The sequence below is a fragment of the Cebus imitator genome, unplaced genomic scaffold (assembly GCF_001604975.1).
Source record: "Cebus imitator isolate Cc_AM_T3 unplaced genomic scaffold, Cebus_imitator-1.0 Scaffold255, whole genome shotgun sequence".
NCBI lineage: Eukaryota > Metazoa > Chordata > Mammalia > Primates > Cebidae > Cebus > Cebus imitator.
Genome location: NW_016107570.1, coordinates 1,975,991 through 1,994,006, shown reverse-complemented (window position 1 = coordinate 1,994,006; position 18,016 = coordinate 1,975,991). Strand labels below are relative to the sequence as shown.

Sequence of the window (18,016 nt, the reverse complement as noted above, 5' to 3'; positions counted from 1 at the left end):
TGAGGGAAAAGACTGTGATGCACTTGCTCTTAGGGACCTCCTTAGCCCCAGTCTAACTGTCCAGTTTTGGCTCCTGCTTCTCCTCTTTGCAAATCCTTTTGTACTACCACCAGGCTAGTAGTCTTTTAACAAGTGTTCCCTGACTTAATAATCCCTGTTTCTTGTAACAGAAAAAAATATGATAGAAACAAAAACAAAGAGTTGATGACTTCTGAGATTGGGAGGGAGGGATGGGGGCAGGTGAGAAACAACTTACTGAAGGGAAACAGAGATTTTTACATGGGAGGGCAGTAGGCAGTGTTGAATGAGAAGAGTGGAGTCAGATAATGGATCTGAGAACTTGGGACTTGATGTGATTTAGAATAGGGGAAGGGGAAAAGGTGATGAAAAGTGGTATTTTAGGACTATTTTTTCTCTTAATAAGATTAACCCTAAGCACAGATTTAAGGTATATATGAGTAGAGGCAAGAATTATCCAGGCCCAGTTATAGTAATACATGTGTCAACTGAAGTTCTGGTTGGTAGCAGTGAGAATTGTGTGGTACATTTTCATTTGAGAAAAGTCAGGGGAATTTGTAACAGCTCACAGGTTGGAGGTAAAAGAGCACAGTCAAAGATGATTCCAATGGTTTGAATAAAAAGAAAAGCCATTAATACCTGTGAAGGTGATGGATAAAGATACCTGTTGGTTGAAGATAGAAGCTGGGCAAGATGAGTTCCTTTTGGGATTAGTTAGGCTTCCTGTGATGGGGGAATATCCAAATTACAATGTTTATTGGCAGTTGGAAATAATGGACTCTGGCATGGTTGAAAGGTTGGGTTCAGAGTATAGACTTGGGAGTCATTACTATTGTTTTAGGAGCAAGTAGATGGAAAGAAAAGAGCCCCAAGGATTGAGGGGAGAAATCCTCCAGTGCAGGGGTATGAAAAAAAGAACCAGCTAAACAAAACAAGCAAGAGCTGAATGATGGAAAGGCTTGAGGTCAGTAAGATGAATGCTATATTCTGGAAGCCAAGGTCAGGGCTGTGGGAAGGAAGGAGAGGTCAGCAATGAGGGACTGCCAGCAGATCAGGGTAAAAACTTAGGAGAAGCCTTTGGGTTTAGCAAGAGGGAGGACCCTAACATTTGTGTATAATTCCAGTAAGAGAGGAAGTCTTTAACCAAGCAAGATGGTTATCTGAGAAGAGTCACACCTTCCATCAAGCATCCCTTTAGAGATGCTGTGGTTCAGAATCCCTGCTGTGCTGAATCACAGTCTGTCAGATCTACTCAAGAACAATCCATTTCCCTTATTTAATTATCATATGACTATTCTTTTCTTTTTTTTTCCAATTAAATTTTACAGCTTGTCCACTCCAGCTTAGAGAGGGCTTGTCACTATTGTTATTAAACAACATAGGTCACAACCAGTAAAACCTTTTTCTATTCTAGCACATTTTCTGATGAAAATTAAATATATACCAAACAATAAATTTGGTTCTCTGTTGTCAAACTTAACAGCAAGAAACTCTTCGTTACATTGTGCTATTTCATTTCCTCTCAAGATTAGATTTATTTTTTATATTGCTCTTTTGCTTGCTCATTCACTCATTCATTTTTTTTTTTGAGAGATAGGATCTTGTTCTGTTGCCTAGGCTTCAGTACAGTAGCACAATCATTGCTCACTGTAACCCTGAACTACTGGGCTTCAGTGGTCTCTTGCCTCAGTCTCCTCAGTGGCTGGGACAACAGGTGTGTGCTATCATGCTCAGCTAATTTTTAAAAAAACTTTTGTAGAGATGAGGTCTCCCTGTGTTGTCCTGGCTAATTTCAAACTTCTGACCTCAAGCAATCCTCCTGCCTCGGCCTCCCAAATTGCTAGGATTAAAGGCATGAGCCACTGCAACTGGAATTATATTTCTCATTTTTGTTTTTTTCTAGAATTTATCTTAGATTAAGTTCGAGACTAGGTGTCTTACTCTTTATGTTGCTATAAGAAAATACTAAAGAATAGGTAATTTATAAGAAAAAAATTATTTCTTACAGTTCTGGAGCCTGGAAGTCCAAGGTCAAGGGGCCACATCTGGTAAGGGCCTTCTTCCTGGTGGGACTCTGCAAAGTCCTGAGGTGATACAGGGCATCACATGCTGATGGGGCTCATGAGAGCTGGCTAGACTGGCTTTTATAACAGATGCACTCTCCTGGTAAATAACTCACTCCCTCTATAACCCATTAATCGTTAATCCATACATCCATGAAGACAAAGATGGATGGCCTTTGTGTGAGTTATACAGGCCCCAGTTTTTCAGTTTCTAATATTTTATTCCTGGTATGTCATTATTTATTTATTTTTATTTTTACCTTTTCCATTTCCCTTTTCAGGAATATGGCATTATTTATTAGTTTAACACAATGTAGTGGGAAAGAGGAAGATGCCTGCTACTTATTAGGAAATAAGTCAGATAGACTACTTGAGAAAGACACTGAAGCCAATAAAGAGAAACAATTAGAATGCCCAGTATGATAATGACTATACTATCCTCTATATTATATAGAGTAGTATGTATATAGTGTGTGCATATACACACATAAACTGTATACTTTTTTTTCATTTTAGGTATGAATGACCATAGTTCAAATGAATAAAATGTGACTAATTTGCGAAGTTTTTTTTAAAAAAAGGTACAACTGACGTTAATGAAAACACATTCCTCAAGTTTTTGAGAATCAAATCTCAGTAAAGAAGATCTGTTGAGAAGATCAAATACAGCCTCTCAGTAAAGGGCAGAAACACAAATAGTTACACTTACACAACAGAAAGTTGAGAGGTTGACCTTGTCATGTGAGTTATTTACAGATAAACATACCTTGTTATGCTTCTAAGTTAAAATTGAAACTGAAAAAACTGGGCCTTCTTACTGCCCAATACAGCTATGATAATTTCTTTATTGATTGATGAATACTATGGATACTTTGATTTACCTCCCCTGGGCCTGTACTGTACACAATACAAGTTTGCTTAAGAAACCCTTCCACCCTACCCTACAAGAACTTACAAATTTCTAGGCCAGGTAAAACATATATACAAATGAAATGCAGCATAATGACTACCAAGTATAGACGTATGTGCAGGAGTTAGAACCAAAATATTAATAACAAGTGTCGTACGGATATCCAACAAATCAGATCAGATGCCAGCCCTGAAAAACTGACCTGGCTGTCCTAATGCACAAGAGTGGAATATCAGTACTGGTTACGTATGATGTGCTGTAGAATTGCATATTTGTATAATTTAGTAATTGATTCCACTAAATAATCACATATAGTTAACAGGCTAATCTATCATCAGTTTTGAATAAAATAATGTTTCTAACATGAATTCTCTGTAGAAGCTTTTTAAGCAGAAGTTTAGTTAAGCAGTGGGTTTAGAAAAATCCACATGAAAAGCCTTTAATAAATGAATGAATTCTCCATCTCCCTTTCCCTTAAATATGTGATTCCAGTGTCCGTGTCCTCACCCATGAATGGGAAATGAAGGTGTGTGTTAAGTATTAAAGTATAGCAGGAGGAGGATCCTAGGGGTACTGCCCTAAACTGGGCCAACCTGCTCCCTTAGTTCTTCTGCCCGCAAATATTTTCCTTCATACTATAAGAAATTGTCTATTTTATTTTCTTAACTACCTAAAACTCTCAAAGATTCATTTGTGTTAACAAGCATTGTCTTAAAAAATAAAACCAGAAAATCATAGTGCAGAGTTTCCCTAAATGTGGTTGAAGGACCACGTAAATGAGATTGCCTGTGAGGAAGGCCCTGGAAATATCTTTCAGCAAGTGCCTCAGGAAAGCCTAATGTACATTCAACTTTCAGTATTAATGATGAAATTACTTTCTTTCCAATATGTAGCCAACATGTGTTGCAATTTAATAAATTGACTTTTTGTTTGTTTGTTTGAGGGGAGTTAGGCAGTTGTGTACTTGGGACATTTTTGGTGGGTTTAAGGTCTTGATGCATTAAATACCTGTTATGCTTTTGTTTCAGTGAAATACTTACTTTGAATTTCCAGCTGACTGAAATGCAAATACGGTTTAGAACCCTAGCTGGTTTAAGTTGAGCGCTGGTGCTGAAATAAGGACTTTATCTTGCCTTCCTGCTTTGCATTTGTGGCCAGTGGAACTTCACTTGAAGCTATGGTTCTTCTATTTTCCTACTTTTTTCTGATTTCCTGTGAAATCAAAGCTTTCCCTTAGGAATATACATAAACACTCATGCAATTTCAGCTTCTCTTCTCCCACCAACTTTTCCTGATCTTACAAATGTATTCAAGATATTTTCATCCTTGTCCTTTACTCTACTCTCTTCTTTCTTCCTCCTATAAATAAATATCTTGAGTAACGGGGTCATAGAAAGGGAGTGATCCCAGAAGTCAGTTGAACTGAGTGTTGGGTTCAACTCTCTTGGAAAATCCTTCAGAACTTCAGTCATCACAGCTAGACAAACTCTAGAGGTCCCTCCAGTTCAAACCTTTCTCTGGGATGAATTTATATTTATCAAGACTAGCTACTTTCAATGCCTCCTCACTCCTTAGGGCCTGGGTTTTATTTCTGCCACCAGCTGTGTATTATACTATAGAAGTTTATAAATTATTAGCTAATTTGAAATTTCAGTAGGTTTTTTCTTCATCCATATTCACTCAACACTGGAGAACTAGTTTTCTTCCTTAGGTTCTTTGATACTACCAATACCAGTTGTCAGCCTTAAGATTCTTTTTCTTTCTTTCATTTTTAAACATATTAAAATAGAGTCGTCAGACATACACAGAAGTAGAGATTAACAATGATATACCATAATCAACCATCCTCAGAAATTGGTAACATTTCACCAGTCTCTTAATATTATTTTTTAAAGAAAAAATCATTTTGTTATAAAGTAGTAAGTACATATTCTAGAGGATTTAAGCAATAGAGGAAAGAAGAAAAATGTATGATTTTCCTTAAGTAAATCACCCCAATTCCAACACCCAGAAATAATCATCACTATTATTATTAGGTCTGCACCTTTCTAGGCATGTATACAGATGAAATGCTGGATAGCTGGATAGCTAGCCAGATGTATTTTAATAAATTTGATCATATATGGTACTTGTAAATAAAAAGTATTAAATTTACCTCTACTAGAACTTTAATGGACCAAAAAGAAACTGAAATGAACCTGAAGAAATTGATGATTTTCAAATAAATATTTTCCCACACAGCCAGGTTACTTAAATGAGATCTGAAAATCTTGTATGAAAAGAGAATGTGAAAACCACAAAAAGACTGGAGTCATTCTTTAGTTAAAAAGTAAAAACCATGAAACCCCGTCTCTACTAAAAATACAAAAATTAGCTGGGCATGGTGGTGTGCGTCTGTAGTCTCAGCTAATCGGGAGGCTGAGGCAGGAGAATTGCTTGAACCCAGGAGGCGGAGGTTGCGGTGAGCCAAGATTGCGCCATTGCTCTCCAGCCTGGGTAACAAAAGTGAAACTCTGTCTCAAAAAAAAAAAAAAAAAGTGAAAACTATTTTCTCTTAATTTTGCTGTAACACTAAAGCTGCTCCAAAAAAATAAATTTTATTTAAAAAGTATTTTTGACAGTCTTAATGGCCATATTAATGGACTCACTACTATAAAATTTGAGGATATTAGCATTTCACATTTATTCTGCCTTCCTTTGCCCTCATCTTCTGATTTTTGTCAGTTATATTATTTTAATTTGTGGAGACAGCGTAACATAGTGGCTTGTGGAACCTGGGCTCAGGAACCAGGCTGCCAGGCTAGCTATGTGAATTTAGGCAGGTTACTTAACTACTATGTCTTAGTTTTCTTCATCTGTAAAGTAAGGATAGAGTTGTTGGGTAATATAATAAAGTTAGTTGATCTAAATAATCTAATATATAATAAATGTTTAGTGAACATTATAACTCTGTCTTTATGGAATTCATAGTATTTACATTCTATTCTATAGTCTTAATATTCTTTCTACATTTAGAATTCAAGATATTTTCATCCTTGAAATAAATCTGTTCACCACCAATCAGTATTTTTGAAAACGGTTTTCCATTCCAAAATTTCTTTAGATTAATCTCTATATTGACTAGACTTTATAATGCTGTCTTTTTTTCAAGAAGGCTAATGGATGAACATCCTTTCTTCTATTTTGGGGAAGGTTATTTCTGTGACCTTTGTATTTGAACAAGATCTTAGGTATAATATTCCTGAGTTATGCTTTGTTTCCTGTAAAACTTTGTGTTAATCCATTTGGCATTGAATGCTGCTTTAGAGAAGTCTGATTTAGCCTACATTTCTCTCTCATATATAATTTGTTTTCTTTTCTTTTTTTTAGCTTATATTTAAAAAATTTATATTCAGTAAATTCACTTCTTTTGGTTCACAGTTTTCTGCATTTTAACTCATGCATAGAATCATATAAGTAACACCACAGTTAAGATACAAATCTTCCCATCACCCTCCAAAATTCTCTTGTGCTGCACTTTGTAATGAACCCCCCTCCATCCTCCAACCCCAGGAAACCTCTGACATGAGTTCTCTATCTTTACAGTTTAGCTTTCTTTAGAATTTCATAAATGAATTTTATAGTATGTATTTTTTGGAGTCTGGCTTATTTCACTTAACAGAAATACATTTGAGATTCATCCATGTTGTATCAATAGTCTCTTTATCGCTGAGTAGTAGTTCATTGAATGGATATGCCACTATTTGTTTATCCATTTATCAGTCAAAGAACATTTCAGTTGTTTATTATTTTGGGTGATTATTAATAATGTCACTATAAACATTTATTTACAGATTTTGGTATGAATATAAGTATTTCTTTCTCTGGGGTTAATATTAAGGGTAAAATTGCTAGGTCATATGCTGAGTATTTGGTATTTTAATAGGAATTGTGTTCATTAACTTAGGATATTTGATATCTTAACGATATTAAGTCTTCCAAACGATGAACATGGTATCACTTACCATTTATTTAGGTTTTCTTTGATTTCTTTAATTTGATTTTTTTGCATAGATGCATAAGAATTTTTTCTTATTCTTTCAGTTCATCAATTTAACCAAGATTTGTCTTGCTATTGATTGTTATGCATCAGATTTTCTTACAATCTTGTTTTCTCAGTCTGTCTGTAAAGTCAATAGTAAATTATTTTTTGTTATGTATTTGAATATTGTTACTTTTTCTTCTGTTGAATTCTGTACTTTAGAAAGACCAATTACCCTTATATAGAATCACCTTTGCCCTCATTATTTATTGCTTTAACTTTTGTCATTTTCACTTGAACACTTCAACTTTTCTTCTATATCTGGAAATCATTGTTTGGCTCTGAATACTCTGTTTCTGGATGTTTGATTTATTTTTTAGTGTGCTAATGATGCTTTGGCCTCAATTTGTTGCATTGGTTCTACATTCTCCCATTTCATCTTATTCTTTTATTATTTTATGAATACATGTTTTCAACTCAAAATACTTCTGGAGAATTTCCTTTTTTTTTTTTTTTCAGCTACCTTTTGTTGTTCTTGGTTCTTTTTTGTCTTCTGTGTCTTTTTTGCTTTGCTTTCTTTCCCCTCACAGTCTATTTGTAAAGTTTTCCAGTGATTTTTTTTTTTTTTAGTCAAATGAATATTAGGACACCTCTAGTCAAACTCCATACTTGCTCTGATACAGCTTGGGTGCTTTGCTTTTTCTTTCCCACAGTATTTTTGAGCCAGTTTGTTTTTTCTCACTGAGCTATAGTTTGAGGGCTGATAATTTCATTTATAGACCTTCTTACCTGTAGCCTGAAGACATGGAGAGTGAAGGACAGAAGGATTCAGCTAAAGCAGGTTATACCTGAGTTGTATTTTCACGTTTAAAGTAATGTTCAATATTCATACCAAGATTCATTCCACCTCATAGATTGCATCTCATTCCCATTAAGGCATTTGTATCTGTTTACTGGTGTATGGAATTTCCATCATCAGAGTCTATCCTTTTGTTCTATTCACCACCTAGAGAAAAAAATTAGGATTGTTAGTCTATTTGCTTCTCCTAGATGTGGGGATACTTGTGAGGATTCTCAGGCTCTTTTGCATCCCCAGCGCAGCTGGAGGAAGAGGCCATGTGGGGTTAGGAACCCTGCCATATTTTAGATGCCACTCTGCTCCCAACCCTTTTCTGGGCCACAGCATTCTGCAATTTAGAACATTTGTATGTAGCCCTTCCTTATTTGGTTGCTTCTGTGAAATTTTGTGGGCAGTTTTTCTTTTGACCGTTTATTTTTCTTTTTTCTGTATTTGCAACCACTACCAATACCAGAGTAGAAGCTTCCTTCTACAGCTTTCTGACTTGCTTCTTTATGTTTGTCACTGGATTCTCTTTCTATTTCCTCAACATGAGTGTTCCCTGAGGGGCTGCCTTCCTGTGAACATAAAGATGGCGGTTCATAAGCCAAGGAGAGAGACCATAAACAGATCCTTCAGCCTTCAGAAGGAACCAACCTTACCAATACCTTGATTTTAGACTTCTGGCATTGGCATCTGGAACTGTGAGACAACAAATTTCTGTTACTTTTGTTAAACATATTTTTCCCCCCAATATTTGAAGCTCCTACCAGGCAGCTTCCTTCTGCACCTTTCTGGCTGTTGCTTCTTTAAGTCTGTCTCAGCTGCTCTTCCTGATTCCTAAACATGGGTGCCCCCTGAGTGCTGCCCTTTGCCATGTCTCCTCCTATACAAGTTCTCACAGAAATTTAGTCTGCTCCCATGTTAATGATTGTCTCTCTTTATAGGTAACCCTGGTCTTAACCCTGGGCTCTGATTCTGGATTTTGCTTCAAGTTGAGTGAACATCTTCACTTGGTGTATTAGTTTGCTAGGACTGCTGTAATAAAGTGCCATAAACTGGGTAGTTTAAGCAACAGATATTTATTACCTCATAGTTCTGAAGATGAGAAATCTGAAATCCAAGTGCTGGTAGGGTTGATTCTCTCTGAGGGCTATGGGGAAAGGATCTGTTCCAGGTGTCTCCCCTTGGCTTATAGGTGGGTGTTCTTCCTGTGTGCATGTCTGTGTCCAAACTTCCCCTTTTTATAAGGACCCCAGTCATTGTGGGTTAGGGACCACCCTAATGACCTCATTATAACTTGATTACTTCTGGAAAGACTCTTTCTCCAAATAAGGTCACATCCTGAAGAACTGGAGGTTAGAACTTCAACATATAAATGTTGGGAAGACACAATTCAATCCATCACACTTGGTTATTTACTCATACCACACATATTTTCTGCTACATGCTAAGCATTGGTCTCGGCCCTGGGAATACAGAAGTGATGAGACTCAGTCTCTTTCCTCTTAATGAATAGAAAAGATAAGAATTAATAAACAGACATTTGCTATACCATATACAGGAAGTGCTCTCATAGATGAGAGATTCTTTTGAGGACACCTTAGTGGCACACCTAGCCCTGACTGGCTGAATCAAGAATGACATCTCAGAGGAAGTGATACTTATGCCAGATCCTTCCCAGTAGGATGCAATACTGGCTTATGCTGGATCCTTCCCAGTAGGATGCAATACTGTGTAATTGCTCCCCTGCTTTTAAACCACACCCTTAGTTACCCAGCCCTGGACTCCACCACCCAGTCAATCTTTGCAAAGCACCACTTTGATTAAGACATTTCTCAGTTGAGAATCCTGTAATGACTCCTCACAGTCAACAGAACTAACTCTAAAAGAATTGTTTAGCCTGGCTGGCCTTTGGTTCCTCCACAATCAGGTGCCACAGCTGTATCTACTTTTCCTGTCTTGATCTTCCTATTGTTTCCATCCTGTACATTACCAAGTTGTTGTAACAAACATTTTGGAAACATATCTGCAACTTTTTATAATTTCATGAAGCCAGGATTTTTGTTTTGTTTCCTATTGTATCATCACCTAAAAAAGTGTTTGGCATATAACAGATACTTCAGAATATTGGTTGAATAATCAAATGAATTTTCTCTACTTCCAATGCAGGCCTCTCCTTTCTCCTGGCTGTGCACATTTTTGCCCTATTGAAATTTTATTCTCAAGGCTCAGCTCCTGTATCCTCTCCTCCATTATGCCTTTCTTCTAGGTCACATGTGGATAAACAGATATGACTTTTCATTCCTAAAGACTTTTGCAGTCTCTGTGAACTGTTTGAATGCCCCTGCATTCTGCTTTGCATGGTAGAAATCTGAGTAGGTACCTTTACCTACCAGGTTTGGTTGTTTGAATTTAGGAGCTATATTTTTAAAATAATATGTCCTGCTTAGCACTTTCTTGCACAATAATAGATGCTCAAAAGTTACTTTGTGTTTGAAGAGAGTATGAGGGAGAGGAGTATTTTGTATTTGTTTCAAAAAAGTGGGGAGGAAGATCTAAGAAATGGAACATTTGGTCTGTCCCTCTTACCTTCCCTTATTTTTGTGAGTTTACAACATTTTTAATTTCATTCAGCATATATTTGTTAAGCACCTGTGCTATTCAAGACTAGGACTCTTCAAGTCCTAGGACTTAGATTACAAACAGGAATTAAACTGCCTTTGGGGTACTTATCACTTCTTCTGATAGAGAAATTCCTCCAGTGTGTTCCAGTAGTCACTATCATCTTTACGGTTTTTAGGATGCTTTGCTTTACTCACATTTATTCATCCCAGAGTCTAGACTCTTTGCACATGTTGAGGCTGCCTGAGAGCAGGACCCTTGTCTTTATCCTCCTATTCCCCACTGCCTCGCACTGAGCTTACACTTGATGGCGACTTCAGTGAATCCTTTATTTCCCCTAAAGATTCTCTGACTCTTTTCTAAGTTTGCCCTGTTTCTCCAGTTATAGAATTCTGAGTCAGGACCAGAGGCTTTGGAAGGATACTGATTACTTTGCTTAGATTGAGAGACCCTCTGTTATCGATAACAGTAAAAATAAGTGCAATAAGTAGCACAATGTTTAGCCCTCGTGCTAAAGTTTTTACATGAATTTTATTTCCTAGTGGGGCCTGTTGCTATATCATTGGCTTCTATGACTCCTTCATTTCTTACAAGTTGTCATATTAACATGTTGAGGTTGTTAAGTGAACATCTAGTTTGTTTGCGTCTACTCAAACTCAAGAATCTTGATTATACTGAAGAGCTTGTGCCAAACAGAAATGCAGTCTGAATTAGTCTGGTGGGTCATGTGCATATGTTATCTTTTCTAAAGGCATCTAATTCTTAATAAATCCCTTTATGAAGGGAAAATGAGGAAGTAAAAATTGAGATGAAATAATGGAGTAGTAGAGAGTGGAAAGAATGGTAAAGATATTTGTTTGGAGGTTCTATTTGACATGGAAATTATTACTCTTAAACCTGATTGAAAGACAGGCATGAGATAATTCATATAGAAAAAGTGGTAATATGTTCTATTATGTCATTGTTATTGGGGGATGGGAAACATCTATTTTATTTAAATATGTTGTATATCCATCAGAACAACATGAGTTCATGGAAATGATATAACAGCAATTATGAGTAGTAGCCCAACCCTATGCCCCCTGCGTTTGTAGGTTTACAATGTGTTATCTGTATCAAAGAGACAATGGCATGAGATAATTCTAAATAACAGATATATAAGTCACTATCAAGTCTTAGATGGTGTTGCAAAGTATGTTTAACTTATCAGGCATACTTAACATATTCACTTATTAATCATGCCTTGTTTAAACAAAAATCAAGATTAGTTTATCCTGAGCACCTATGCGCAGGAAAGGTAGAGATCACCTGGAGAGGCTCAGGCTGTCCACTTCAGTTTATATTTGAAATGGCTCTGCACAGTAATCTCTGTGTTACAGCTACAGCCAACATTGTCTCTCAACCTTCCTTGTATGTGTGCTAACCACTCTTCTTCCTTATTTTGGGATACTCCTTTCTCCCTGAAGTCATGTGCTTCCCCATGTGACTTATGAATGGAATGGGAGAGTAAATGCAACATAGATGAACGAAGAAATCACTACAGTCTCAGGGTTTTCTTTTTCTTTTTTTTTTTTTTTTTTGAAACAGAGTCTTACTCTGTCACCAGGCTGGAGTGCAGTGGTGCAATCTCAGCTCACTGCAGCCTCCGCCTCCCAGGTTCAGATGATTCTCCTGCCTCAGCCTCCTGAGTAGCTAGAACTACAGGCACACGTCACCGTGCCTAGCTAATTTTTGTATTTTTAGTAGAGATGGGGTTTCACCATGTTGGTTGGGATGGTCTCGATCTCTTGACCTTGTGATCTGCCTGCCTTGGCCTCCTAAAGTGCTGGGATTACAGTCGTGAGTCACCGTGCCCGGCCAAATCCCAGTTTTTTTTTTTTTTCAATGCTTGGTTTAAATGTTGGCATGTGATGCAGTTTTTGGAAGGGGTATTTAAGGGCCTCTGGAGGAGCATTGAGAAGGATTTTGAAGCATCTAAAAAGAGACATACGAAAAAATTCTCTTTTGCTGCTCTAAATAAAGGTATATGAGAATGTGCTATTTGGAATGGTTGCTGCTATCTTTTTCCATAAAAATGACAAAAGAGAATTTGCCAACTCAGAAGAACTGCCCTACCTTTGGACTTCTTGTACTATGAGAAAACATATCCCCTTATTGGTTAAGCCATTTTGAGTTTTCTGTTACTTGCAGATGAAAGCACCTTCCCTGATTCTGTAACATTTCCACTGAAAAATAGAAAGCTAGGTGTTTAGTGTCTTAGACATTTCTCCATTGGTTTTGTTTGCTGAAATTACAAGGCTTATAGTCTAATTTTCTGTGATTTACTGAGACCTAGGATATAGTAATGATTTTCTCTTTCACAGATACTTAGGAACTTCAAGCAGTCATCCCTGATATAAGAGGTTAGTTTACAACTTGGATATATGTGCTGATTCAAAGATCTGTCCCCATATTTCACATCTCTCGTGAGTTCTTTTGAAATCCCAGATAAATATTTTCCAGCATTGATTGCACCTCCTATTCCTGCCCTTCTTGACCCAGATGCCTTATCTTTCCCTAGTGACCTTCTCTTACTGAATCCTTTGTCACGTATTTTATGCCTGTTGCTCATGTTGTCATGGATGTCGTCATGTCTGAGAATGATTTATGAAGCATTAAGAAAAAATTCTCAAACCTTGCCCATCAGAATTTTTCCAAACCTCAGCTGAATCCAAATCTCTCTTTGGGTGATTCTGATTTTCAACCAGGCCTAAGAACCACTGACATAAGGATATAAAAGAAAAATCGTACTGACTGAATCCCATACCTAAAGTAAATGGTTTCAGATCTCACTTGACAAACTCACAAGTCTGTGTTAGAGTCCTCCAGAGGGACAGAACCAATAGGATAGATGTATATATAAAAGACAGCCTGTTAGGGAGAATTGGCTCACACAATTACAAAGCAACATCTCACAAGACGCCATCTGCAAGCTGAAGAAAGAGAGAGAAGCTAGTAGTGTGGCTTAGTCCAAGTTCAAAAGCCTCAAAACCCGGGAAGCCAACAGTGCAGCCCTCAGTCTGAGGCCAAAGACCTGAGGGCCTCTGAGAGGCCACTGGTGTAAGTTCCCAGAGTCCAAAGGCCAAAGAGCCTGGAATCTGACATTCAAGGACAGGAGTAGATGGAGCAAGCATCCTGTAAGAGAAGAAAGAGTGAACAGACTCAGCAAGCTGCTTATCTTTCCTTCTGCCTGCTTTGTTCTAGTTTCATTTTTTTCTTTTTTTGAGACAAGGTCTTGCTCTGTCACCCAGGCTAGAGTGCAGTGACATGATCATGACTTACTGCAGCCTTGACCTCCCGGGCTCAAGCCATCCTCCTGCGTTGGCCTCCTGTGTAGCTGGAACCACAGGTGTGTGCCACCATGCCTGGCTAATTTTTTGATTTTTATTGTAGAGATGGGGTCTCACTTTGTTGCCCATGCTGGTCTTAAACTCCTGGGCTCACGTGATCCCCTTACCTCGGCCTCCCAAAGCACTGGGATTACGGCGTGAGCCATCACACCCAGCACTCATTAAGGTTTTCTAGTTGTAAAACCCTGTTGGCTGCAAGCAGACACTTAACATCTTCCTTTCTGATTTGAATGCCTTTTTATTTCTTTTTTGCATAATTGCTGTGGCTAGATCCTCCAGTACAGACCCTATACCAAAATCTGAGATTCCTCTAGTCCAGGCCAGGCACAGTGTCTCATGCGTACAATCTGAGCTCTTCGGGAGGTCAAGGTGGGAGGATCACCTGAGCCCAGGAGTTTCAGACCAGCCTGGGCAACACAGTAAGACACCCGCCACTACAAAAATAAAAAATTAGCTAGGCATTGTGGCATATACCTGTAGTCCCAGCTACTTGAGAGGCTATGGTGGGAGAATTGCCTTAGCTCAAGAGAGCCAGGTTGCAGTGAGTCATGACATGCCACTGCACTCTAGCCTGGGTGACAAAACAAGATCATGTCTCAAAAAAAAAAATAAAAATAAAAAAGTTTTAAAAGTTAGAATGTTTAATGGTGTAGTACAGTTGATCTTCATAACTGGGGGTTCCACATCCACCAGCAGTGGATTGAAAATGTGTACAATTGGCCCTCTGATTCCGTGGATACAGAACCCATGAATATGGAGGGAAGACTTTACTATGTTGAATAGAAGTGGGGAGGGCACAACAAAGAGGTCATTCAAACACACAGTGAGATGATTGCCACCTGCACGCCAAGAGAAGAGACCTCAGAATGAGACCTTATCTTGCTGGCACCTTGATCATGAACTTCCAGCCTCTAGAACTGTAAGAAATAAATTTCTATTTTTTAAAACAAAAAACAAAAAAAGTGGTGAGAGTGGGGATCCTTATCTTGATCTTAGAGGAAAAGCTTTCAACTCTTTACTGCTGAGTATTATGTTAGCTTTTTATATATGGCCTTTATTGTTTTGAGGTTTCTTCTAAACCAAATTCATTGAGTTTTTATTATAAAAGGATGTTGAATTTTGTCAAATGCTTTTACTGCATCTATTGGAATGATTATGCGGTTTTTGTCTTTCATTCTATGGAATACGGTGTATCACATTTATTGATTTGCATTTGTTGAACCATCCTTGTATCCTAGGGATAAATTCTGCTTGATCATAGTGAATTATCCTTTTTATGTGTTGTTGAATTTGATTTGCTGGTGCTTTCTTGAGGATTTTTTGCCTCTATGTTCATCAGGGGTATTGACCTGAAGTTTTCTTTCCTTATAGTGTTCTTGCCTGATTTTGTCTGGGTTATGCTGACCTTATGAAATGAGTTCAGAAGTATTCCCTCCTCTTCAGTTTTTTGGAAGAGTTTGACAAGAATTACTATTAGTTATTCTTTAAATGTTTGGTGGAATTCAATAGTGAAGTTATCAGGTCCTGGACTTTTATTTTATGGGAGGTTTTTGATTACTGACTTGACCTCCTTACCCACTGTTGGTCTGTTCAGATTTTCTCCAGCTTCATAATTCAATATTGGAAGGTTCTCTGTTTCTAGGAGTGTATTCATTTATTCTGGGATATGTTGGTGTATCATTTTTTCATAGTATTTCTTATGATCTTTTGGATTTCTGTGGTATCATTGCAATGTCTCTTCTTTCATATCCAATTTTATTTATTAGTCTTCCTTTTTTTCCTTTGTGCAGCTAAAGGTTTGTCAATTTTGTTGAGCTTTTCAGAAAACCAACTCTTATTTTTATCATCTTTTTGTTTTTCTAGTCTTTATTTTGTTTATCTCTACTCTAATCTATGTATTTTCTTGCTTGTGTTGACTTTTTCTAGTTTCTTGAGATGTAATGTTAATTATTTATTTGAATTTTGTTTTTCTTTTCTATTATAGGCATTTAAACTTCCCTTTTCGAACTGCTTTCGTGGCATTCCCTAAGTTTTGGTAAGTTGTGTTTTCATTTTCATTTGTCTCAATATTTTTAAATTTCCCTTTTGATGTCTTTTTTGACCATGAGTTGTTCAGGTGCATGTTGCTTACTTTCCATGTATTTGTGAATTTTCCAGTTTTCCTCCTGTTATTGATTTGTAGTTTCACATCGTTGTGGTAAGAAATAATGCTTGATATGATTTCAGATTTGGTAACACTTTTTTTGTGGCTTAATAAATCACCTGTTATGGAGAATGTTCTGTGTGCACTTCAGAAGAATGTGTATTCTGCTGTTGTTGGATAGAATGCTCTACATGTCTGTTAGGTTCATTTAATCTAACACGTACTTCAAGTTCAATGTTTCCTTATTTATTTTATGTCATGATTTATGTGATGTTGAAAGTAGGATATTAAACTGCTCTACCATTATTGTGTCATGTTCTGTCTCTCCTTTCAGATCTATTAATCTGCATTATTTTTGGTGCTACTATGTTGGGTACATATGTATTTACAATAAATTCTCTTGATGAATTGACCCCTTTGTCCCTATATAATGATCTTATCTCTTTTGACGGTTTTTGACTTAAAGTCTATGTGGTCTGACATAAGAAAATAATATTTTTTTACAGCTTTATTTTTATTTCAAACTTTTATTCTTTGGGGTGGTAGAAAACTATTTTAGTCAGCTTTAATCTCTGAGTACCTCCCCTCCACGCTCAGCAAGTTACAAGAAGCTTATGTAGTATCAGGGTAATTGGGAGGAGCAGCCTTTTAATCCTCCATATTCTCTGTCTATGTTGCCATCCTCTGAGATATCCAGGGTCCCATCAGGTCTTTGGCCACTTGTGCTTGCAGATTGAAGAGATATATGTTGTTTCTACTTTTATGACTCCTTCATTTTGTTAAATATAGTGAACCCCAAGTTCCTTTTCAAAAAATCAGTATATCAGTATATTTAGCTCTCTTATTCTTTAAGTCTCTATTTTAAAGTTTAACTTCCTTGTAGTTCCACCAGTTCTAATCAGTGGTTCACATCTGTTCCCCTGGCCCCCCTACCCTGTCCTGACTCATCCCAGTCACCTGCTTCAGTCACCTGCTCCAGTCACCTTCTTTGACCCAGGTCACCCCTGGCTACCTGCTCTGACCTGCCTGTAACCATCCTTCCTGCCAAACCACCCACCCTGCCACTCCAGCTTGGACCCCTGCTCTCTTTAAAATAGCCAATTGGGACTAGTCTAGCTTGTGTGGCCTAACCTAGCCAATAGGGGAACAAAACAGCAGTAGGGGCAACTCCCATCAGGCTAAGTACCCCTTCCCCTCCTTGTCCAGGTGTGCTCTTGCCATTGTTCCATCTGTGAGCTGCACCCTTCTATTGCAGTAAATTTGCTGAGAGGATTTATCTTTGAGTGCTATTTCTTTTGCGGCATTGAAATTTTACTTATAACAATTTTCTGTGGTTCTTCTGCAACACTTCTCTAAACCCAGAAAATCTGAAAGATTTTCTGAAAATGAAATGAAAAAATTTCTCAGTTAATTTAGAAACTTTTTTTGCCAAGGTTGAGGACATGCACCTGTTACACAACCTCAGGAAGTCCTGACAACATGTGCCCAAGGTAGTCAGGGCCCAGCTTGATTTTTTATAAGAGAGACATGAGACATCAATCAGTACATTGGTTCCATCTGGAAAGGTGGGGACAACTCAAAGGAAAGGCAGGAAGACTCAAAGGTGGGAGGGCTTCCAGGTCACAGATAGGTGAGAGACAAAGGGTTGCATTCTTTTGAGTTTCTGATTAATTTTTACAAAAGAAGCAATCAGGTATGCATTTATCTCAGTGAGAGAGGATAACTTTGAATAGAACCGGAGGCAGGTTTGCCCTAAGCAGCTCCCAGCTGCTTTTTCCCTTTTAGTGATTTTGGGGGCCCAAGATATTTTCCTTTCACACTTCTGTGCCTATTGGGGGTGCTCGGAAGTCCTTGAAGTGCTCTTGCACTGGACTGGAACAAAAGAAACTTTCAATGACTGCCCAAAGTCCCATTGACCACCCGTCCCAGCTCTGCCCAAGCAACAGGATCTGACCTCTCTTGCCCCCCATTATCCTGCCTGGCACTTCAGGGCTTACCCTTTAAAATAC

At 37.7% G+C, this 18,016-nt stretch overlaps 1 protein-coding gene across 4 annotated transcripts in view; it reads left to right on the top strand.

Moving 5' to 3' along the window:
- ELOVL7 (ELOVL fatty acid elongase 7) overlaps positions 1-18,016 on the top strand; it is an 86,891-nt gene that overhangs the window by 30,726 nt on the left and 38,149 nt on the right. For 2 of the 4 annotated variants that reach the window (XM_037728080.1, XM_037728082.1), the window contains exons 2-3: positions 12,839-12,940; positions 15,849-15,899. The exons of 1 other annotated variant lie outside the window; for it this stretch is intronic. The gene's annotated coding sequence lies outside the window, so the exon portion shown is untranslated. The remainder of the gene's footprint in view (positions 1-12,838; positions 12,941-15,848; positions 15,900-18,016) is intronic. One more of the 4 variants, XM_017499179.2, reaches the window with a different exon arrangement.